This window comes from Berghia stephanieae, chromosome 8 (genome assembly GCF_034508935.2).
Source record: "Berghia stephanieae isolate SIO BIC M18660-M18661 chromosome 8, UCSD_Bste_1.3, whole genome shotgun sequence".
Classification (NCBI taxonomy): Eukaryota; Metazoa; Mollusca; class Gastropoda; order Nudibranchia; family Aeolidiidae; genus Berghia; species Berghia stephanieae.
The window spans coordinates 10,546,196-10,555,649 of record NC_088367.1 but is presented as its reverse complement, the minus strand read 5'-3'; positions in this window follow the sequence as shown (position 1 = coordinate 10,555,649).

The window sequence follows — 9,454 nt, the reverse complement described above, 5'->3', positions numbered from 1 at the left end:
CCTAATGACGCATGGTAACTTAGCAACACTGGCTCTAAACTATCGGAACAATGGCGGACGCCCGTATGAAATATTTCTCCGGCGAGCTTAAATGCGTATCCAGAGGAAAAAACCCCATCAATTTGATCATGTTTTGACTTTTACACATTCTGATCACAAGGCATATGAAAAAGGAATGAAAAGTTCTAGCCAGCATGAAGAATAAAAAGTAATGATTTTCTTTGTTTAGAACCAAGATGGCCGCCGTTGCCGGGCGCGTGACATCAGACTACTGAATCCAATTCCTGTTTCACAAAGTTTAACTATGAATAGTATGCGCTTGGCTAAGAAGTTCACAACATTGCCATCCGGAAGTATGACGGACCAACACACAAAACTCTGTGTAACTATGAACGTTTATATAGTCTGGTTAATACCGTTTGGTGAGAATCACTCACAAACGCGGATGACAAAATACAATAACAAAGGCTTGAGTGACGTTATCTTCGTTCTATCTATAGATAGTATGCACTTGGCCAAGAAGTTCACAACATTGCCATCCGGAAGTATAACTGGCCAACACACAAAACTGCGTGTAACCATGATCGTTTATAGTCTGGTGAATACAATATAGTGAGAACTACTCATAAACGCAGATGTCAAAAAACAATAACAAAGACTTGAGTGACGTCATCTTCGAACTATCTATAGATAGTATGCAGATGACGTCACTCAGGCCTTTGTTATTGTTTTTGCCATCCGCGTTTGTGAGTTGTTCTCACTAAACTGTATCAACCAGACTATAAAAGTTCATGGTTACACAGAGTTTGTGTGTTGGTCCGTTATACTTCCGGATGGCAATGTTGTGAACTCCTTGGCCAAGCGCATTCTATCTATAGATGGAAGAAATTAACGTCACTCAGCTCTTTGTTATTGTTTTTAGCTATCTCGCCATTTTTCTAATGAATAATTCTCACAAAATTGTATTAATAAGACTATAAACGTTTAAGGTTACAAAAACAGTTATGTGTATTGGCACGTTATATAATCCGACTTTCAGATATTAAGACTTATTTTAAAACTAACATCAAAGCATCAAGATTTAAAATAAATAATACAGAGCCATTTTCAAAGTGGAAAATCACTTTATGAATTAAGTCAAAACTCTGAAAAGGCATGTGTGAAACAATGACAGACAAAGTAGAAAGGCGCTTATCATAATGATGATGATGATAATAATAATAATAATAATAATAATAATAATAATAATAATAATAATGATGATAATAATAATAATAATAATGATAATAATAATAATAATAATAATAATAATAGTAATAATAATAATAATAATAATAATAATAATAATAATAATAATAATGATAATGATAATAATAATAATAATAATAATAATAATAATAATAATAATAATAATAATAATAATAATAATAATAATAATGATAATAATAATATATAATAATAATAATAATAATAATAATAATAATAATAATAATAATAATAATAATAATAATAATAATAATAATAATAATAATAATGATAATAATAGTAATAATAATAATAATAATAATAATAATAATGATAATAATAATAATAGTAATAATAATAATAATAATAATAATAATAATAATAATAATAATAATAATAATAATAATAATAATAATAATAATATAATAATAATAATAATAATAATAATAATAATAATAATAATGATAATTATGATAATGATGATAATGATAATAATAATGATAATAATAATGATAACACTACTAATACTACTACTACAACTACTGCTACTGCTACTGCAACCACTACTACTACTACTACTACTACTACTACTACTACTACTACTACTACTACTACTACTATTACTACTACTACTTCCACTGCTACTACTACTACTTCCACTGCTACTACTACTACTACTACTACTACTACTACTACTACTACTACTACTACTACTACTACTACTACTACTAACAATAATAATAATAATAATAATAATAATAATAATAATAATAATAATAATAATAATAATAATAATAATAAATAATAATAATAATAATAATAATAATAATAATAATAATAATAATTATAAAAGTAGTGAAAGTTTTACCAATTCAAACACTATAATATTTTATAATATACATATTATAATTCTCCATGCACTGCTGTTGACAAATTATATATTCCTTCACCTGTCCAATTGGAATTAATTAATTCATTCATTTTACGAAACAACACACTAGAAATATCGATTTTAACACATTAATCCAAGCGACACATTTAACTGTTTTGTAGACAGGTTCATAGAATAATACGCTCTTAACACCACAAGCTATAATTATTACAACATGGCATTAATATTTTCGTAATTTCTGTCCTTCCAATGCCAGCGGCGTGCATGCTCATATTACATGCATGTCTCTTGTGTAGACCTCGTTGATTCCAATTAATCGTATAGGAAGGGGCTGCCAACTAAAACTTATAGATAGTATGCGCTCACAACATTGCCATCCGGAAGTATAATAATAATAATAATAATAATAATAATAATAATAATAATAATAATAATAATAAACAACAACAACAACAACAACAATAAAATAATAATAATAATAATAATAATAATAATAATAATAATAATAATAATAATATATAATAATAATAATAATAATATAATAATAATAAATAATAATAATAATAATAATAATAATAATAATAATAATAATAATAATAATAATAATAATAATAATAATAATAATAAGTAAACGGACGAACCCACAAAACTATGTGTTAGCATGAATTTTTATAGTCTGGTTAATACAGATAAGTGAGAATTACTCATAAACGTGGATGGAAAAAACAACAACAAAGACCCGAGTGACTGTATAACAATCAAAACATGATCAGATTTAAGTTTTTCTCCTCTGGATATTTTTTTATGCTCGTCGGAGAAGTATTTCATTAGGGCGTCCGCCATTGTTCCGATAGTTTAGAACCAGTAACTAAGTTACTATGCGTCATTACGACTGTTGAAGCCTATTATTGTAATATCAGACGTCATGTCTCGTCCTGCAAATGAAGTGTTACTGTTGGCTTGACATCTCTTGTAAAGTGCTTTAAGCAGGTTACATTGATATAAAGCTAAGTAAAATATATGAACATGAACATTTATATAGAACATTTCCAAAGATTTACCATGGTCAATGCGCTTCCCAATGTTTCCTTCAAATCCCTGCAGGTTATATTGAACCACATTTCCACTTCACACAGTACCAGTCGTCTGTTAAGTGCCCTTTTGTCCAAAAAATCTTATAATCCGTCACTGCCAATAGCCAGGTACTCATTCACACCTTAGTCGATATAGATCGTCAACCTTTTAATGTCTTTTTTTTTTGATAAAAAAGGAAGAAAGGACCAATGCCTTTAGTTAAGAAAGGACCAATGCCTTTAGTTGCGACTCAGGTGAATTCCGACTTGATCAATGAAACCCGTGAAATAGTGCTTGAATGATGATGATATAATGATGATGATAATAATAATGATTATAAAAATAATAATATTAATGATAATAAAAATTGATAATGATATTAATAATAACAATAATAACAATATTAGTAACAATAATAATAATAATAATAATAATAATAATAATAATAATAATAATATAATAATAATAATAATAATAATAATAATATCATAATAATAAATAATAATAATAATATAATAATAATAATAATAATAATAATAATAATAATAATAAAATAATAATAATAATAATAATAATAATAAATAATAATAATAATAATAATAATAATAATAATAATAATGATGATGATGATGATATAATAATAATAATAATAATAATAATAATAATAATAATAATAATAATAATAATAATAATAATAATAATAATAATAATAATAATAATGATAATGATAAATATAATAATGATGATGATATGATATAATGTTTCTTTTCTTGGAAATTTTTGCTGTACTTCTTACTTTTCTCATTGTTATTTTTAAAAAATTATAAATTAAAAAAACATTGCAAGGAAATATCGATTTAAAAAAAATAAATTTGTTGCTGTTATTGAAAATGTAATGACTATCATGCAGTTAACATGAAAACACCTAAATTGGCAGTCTTGACCTCAGCAATCAGCACTCGGAAGGTATTAGGCACTAACTACTACTGTTTTTACAAGACGTATTCTGTCGATCGTCAAGTAGATACCAGCTGCATGCCAAGTGCCCGGGGGTTGGGTTGACTGACTCCCCCCCAGAGTTCGATCTTTTGGCTATCCCAGGCCGATCTGTCGATCCAAACCGGTTTACAGGGTGTCAAGACGCAACACACACACACATCGGTGCTAAGTGATATCCTCTTTGAAGCGGAAAGTATTACGCATTGCCTCTAAGCTGATCTAGTCAGAGATAGTAGGCTCTATCTACATGCCCTTACAGAGAGAACGCCAACATTGAGTCTCTCTCATCAACTGAGGAAATCGTTTGGTTAATGAGATATCACTCCTAATTATATTTGAGAAATCACGTTAAAAATCTTATTATATAATATATTTATATATATATATATATATATATATATATATATATATATATATATATATATATATATATATATAATATATATATATATATAATATATGTACTTTTATAAAATACAAATCTAACCAATAACCTAATCTTGATGAAAATTTCACAGTGGTGTACCAGTTATCTCAGCTATAGATAGTATGCGCTTGGCTTAGAAGCTCATAACATTGCCATCCGGAAGTAAAACGGATCAACACACAAAACTGTGTGTATCCATGAACGTTTATAGTCAGGTTAATACAGTTCAGTGGGCATTACTCATAAACGCGGATGTCAAAATACAATAACAAAGACCTGAATGACTTCATCTTCGAACTATCTATAGGCTCAGTCTCCATACCCTTACAGAGAGAACATCAACATTGAGCTTTTATATATCGCAATATTCACGAAATGTGCTCAAAGCGCTTTACAAGGTGTCCCTGACCAACAGCAACGCGTAACATGTAGAACGAAACATGACGCCTGTTAGGCGATAATACAATTTTTTTTCTGACAGAGACAACGCTGTTAACGGTCAGGTACTCATTTTATACCTGAGTACGGTGAGAGAATGTGAGTAAAGAGTCTTTCCCAAGGACTCAACTATGCGCCGAGCGAGGCTCGAACCCAGGACCTTCCGATCCGAAAGCGAGTGTCATACCACAAGACCGCAGAAATCATTTGACAAAACGAGACAACACAGGGAAACTTTGTTTTTGTTTTTTTTTAAAGGGTTTTACGGCGCTTGCAACACATTGAGGTGTATCAGCGCCAGTAAAAAGGAAGAAAATTGGGTAGTAAAAACATTCAGATTTACAATTAAAGTGAGACAAAGGGGAATTGGTTCAAATAGGGAACAGATGTAGATTCCAAGAGCACGCCATCAGTGTACTTAGTTTGAGATCACCTAAATGTTTCACCCAGACACCAGCACAAGATCCCACTAAGTTGAATACGCTCAAATGCTTACATTATGCATTCAAAACAACAAATATAAAAATACATAACAGACTTATAAGGAAAAAAGATATCATCTCCCAAAACTATAACTATACATTCAACTGTTTCCCTCCCAGCCAAGAACCCTGGCCAGGGTCAGGACAAGAGTAAGTAATCTAAATCCAAGGCAAAGACAGGAAGCAATAGGAAAACAGATATAGGGGTAAAGAAGACACACCAAGTACCTCCCTGGCCACTATGGGAGATCGGGAACCCCACCCATAGGGCAAGTTTGAGAATGTTTGTCTAGATAAGGGGCCATCTTAATTAAATGATCGATATTTTAAGGACGCGTTTTCTGACAAAATTTTCTACTTACGTGTTTTTAATAGTTTTGCAGCTGAAATTATAATTGTTTACACGTTTACAACCTACCTTCTATTACTAAAAATTCGTAAAATTACGAAATTTTGGCTTCAATTTAACTCTCTCCTTACTAGCTATTTTTAGAATTTCCTCTGAAAATTCACATCCACCCAACACAAAATAAACTTTTCCTAATGAAACAAAAAAGTAACAAGTGAATTCTATACAGAATGTTGTTCAGCAAAATGATGTCTATAACACAGTGTTTAGTATTTATAGCTGTAATCAAAGCATTTCTTTACATTTTGTGATGTATAAGAGAAATCAGAATGAGACAATTGTCGGTTACATCGTAACGAATGTGACGATTTTCCTATGGGTGGTAAGGAAAGGATTAAGAAATTCATAAGCATTTCTAAGTCATTAAAACTGACTGAAGATGAAAGTTGATGGCAGACTACATCATTTTAAGTATTTTGAAGTCGTATTTGATTAACCAATTGGGCTTTTTTTCTTCTATATAGAGCACTATTCACTAAACGTGCGCAAAGCGCTTTACAAGTGGTCTCTGGCCAACAGCAGCACTTAACTTCTAGGACGGGACATGACGCCTGTTAGCCGATATTACAATTTTTTTTTTCGTACAGAGACAACGCTTTAACGACCAGGTAGTCATTTTACACCTGAGTACGGCGAGAGAATGTGAGTAAAGAGCCTTTTCCAAGGACTCAACTATGCGCCGAGCGAGTGTCATAACACAGAACCTAAAAAAATGACGTCAAACTGACAGTCCTGGAGGGTTCTAGTGTCAGGCTATATGTTAACGGTTTCTACGGTTCGATCGTAGCCATCGTTAACTTATGGCCTGACACAGACCAAAAGATGACGTTAAAATGCCAGTCTTTGGCCGCAAAAGAAAAAAATCGTGAGATGTATTCAATAGTTCAACCAATGGGATCACTTGTTTCCATTAGCGCTACTAACGACAACTCACTAGACGGTGCAAAAACCTAGAAAATGACGTCAAACTATAAGTCCTAATGGGTTCTAGCGTAGCCATCGTTAACTTGTCTGACACAAGAACCCTCTAAGACTGGCAGTTTGACGTCATTTTTTAGGTTTGTGCACCATCTAGTGAGTTGTCGTTAGTAGAGCTCAAGGAAACAAGTGGTCCCATTGGTTGAACTATTGAATACATCTCACGATTTGTTTTCTTTTGTGACAAAAGACTGGCATTTTGACGTCATTTTTTGGTCAGTGTCAGGCTTTAACTTTACGATGGCTATGGTTCTAGTGTCCAATGAAATGTTAACCAATGAATTAACTTGTTTCCTTGAGCTCTACTAACGACAACTCACTAGACGCTACACAAACCTAAAAAAAATGACGTCAAACTGCCAGTCCTCGAGGGTTCTTGTGTCAGTCTTTATGTTAACGATGGCTACGCTCCCAGCACCGAACCCACTCCTCGGTATTTGGGGAACATACTCTTAGGTCATGGTCAGTGTAGCTGGCGGGCACCTCCTGGCATTCTCTAAGGATGTGCTCCGTCGTCTGCTCTGAGCATCCACTTGTACGCAAGCTAGTCTCAGCCACCCCCCCCCCCAACTTTTTCATGCTTCCAGCTTGCTGTTTTTCCCGAGTCTTGCCCGTGCTCTGTTCAGCAGTGTTACCCATTCATTCCTGGGGAACTCAGTTCCGTTCCGTAGTGTAGTACTTCTCTTGGATCTTCAACGGCTTCAATTGCATGATTGTCTCACTCCCTCCGTGCGGAAAGTCTATAGATAGTATGCGCTTGACTAAGAAGTTCACAACATTGCCATCCGGAAGTATAACGGACCAACACACAAAACTGTGTGTAACCATGATTGTTAATAGTCTGGTTAATACAGTTTAGTGAGAATAACTCATAAACGAGGATGGCAAAAAGCAATAGCAAAGACCCGAATGACGTCAACTTCGAACTATCTGTATACAGCTGCATGATTAGGGTTCACAAGAAATGAAGTGTGTAGGAAAGTGCTAAGGGTTGATGCTTTATGTCATAGTCGACAATCAGTGTTATGTCAATGCTATTACATAACGTGTAAGCTATTGTCATTACAGGCATCAAAGTAAATATAGATAGATCGAAGTTGACGTCACTCTAGTCTTTGTTATTGCTTTTGCCATCCGAGTTTGTGAGTAATACTCACTAAACAAAATTAACCTGACTATAAACGTTCATTGTTACACACAGTTTTGTGTGTTGGTCCGTTATACTTCCGGATGCCAATGTTGTGAGCTTCTTAGCCAAGCGCATACTATCTATAGAAACCATTGCCAACTTTTAACATTGAGCTTTTACATAGCGCAATATCCACTAAACGTGCCCAAAAGCGCTTGACATTGGGTCCATGGAAAACAGCAACACTTAACATGTAGGACGGGACATGACGCCTGTTAGGCGATATTACATTTTTTTCGGACAGAGACAATGCTGTTAATGGCCAGGTACTCATTTTACACCTGAGTACGGTGAGAGAATGTGAGTGAAGAGCCTTTTCCAAGGACTCAACTATGCGCCGAGCGAGGCTCGAACTCAAGTCCTTCCGAACGAAAGACCACATAGCCGCACAATATATAATATTATTGATGGCACAATAGTAAGTAGCTATGGCTATGCTTGTATAGATAGTATGCGCTTGGCTAAGAAGCTCAAAACATTGCCATCCGGAAGTATAACGGTCCAACACACAAAAGCATGTGTAACATAGAACGTTTATAGTCCGGTTAATACAGTTTAGTGAGAACTACTCATAAACACGGATGGCAAAAAGCAATAACAAAGAGCTGAGTGACGTCAACTTCATTCTATCTATATGCCGGCTTATCATGATTATTCTCAACATCGCAGAACGATAATTGGATTCAATAGTCTGATGTCACGCCGCCCGGCAACGGCGGCCATCTTCGTTCTAAACAAAGAAAATCATTACTTTATTCTTCATGCTGGCTAGAACTTTTCATTCCCTTTTCATCTGCCTTGTGATCAGAATGTGTAAAAATCAAAACATGATCAAATTTATGTTTTTTTCCCCTCTGGATACGCTGTTTTGCTTGCCGGAGAAATATTTCATACGGCGTCCGGCATCGCTCCGATAGTTTACAGTGTTACTAAGTTACCATGCGTCATGAGGAAGGAAGTGACGTTACAACTGTTGAATCGTATTGGAAATGTGCGCTTTGAAATGCCGTGAACACAGACACATCATTCGTATCCCAATAATAATATCACTCTTGTTGCTGGAGGGAGGTGTATGGGTTCTAATGGGGATGATCTATAGTATATATATATGTGACCCTTCGCCTCAAAACGGTATTATCAGACTTGTGTTGAGTTTGTATGTTTTATTGAGGAGAATGGATACCATATTTTAGGGTGCTAATGCCAACAAGTTATATTTTTGACCAGTTTAACATTAAATTCGGCTTTTAGGCATATGGTTCGTTCCGACATAATACCGTTTTGAGACGATGGGTCACATATTACCTTTCCATACGCAGGA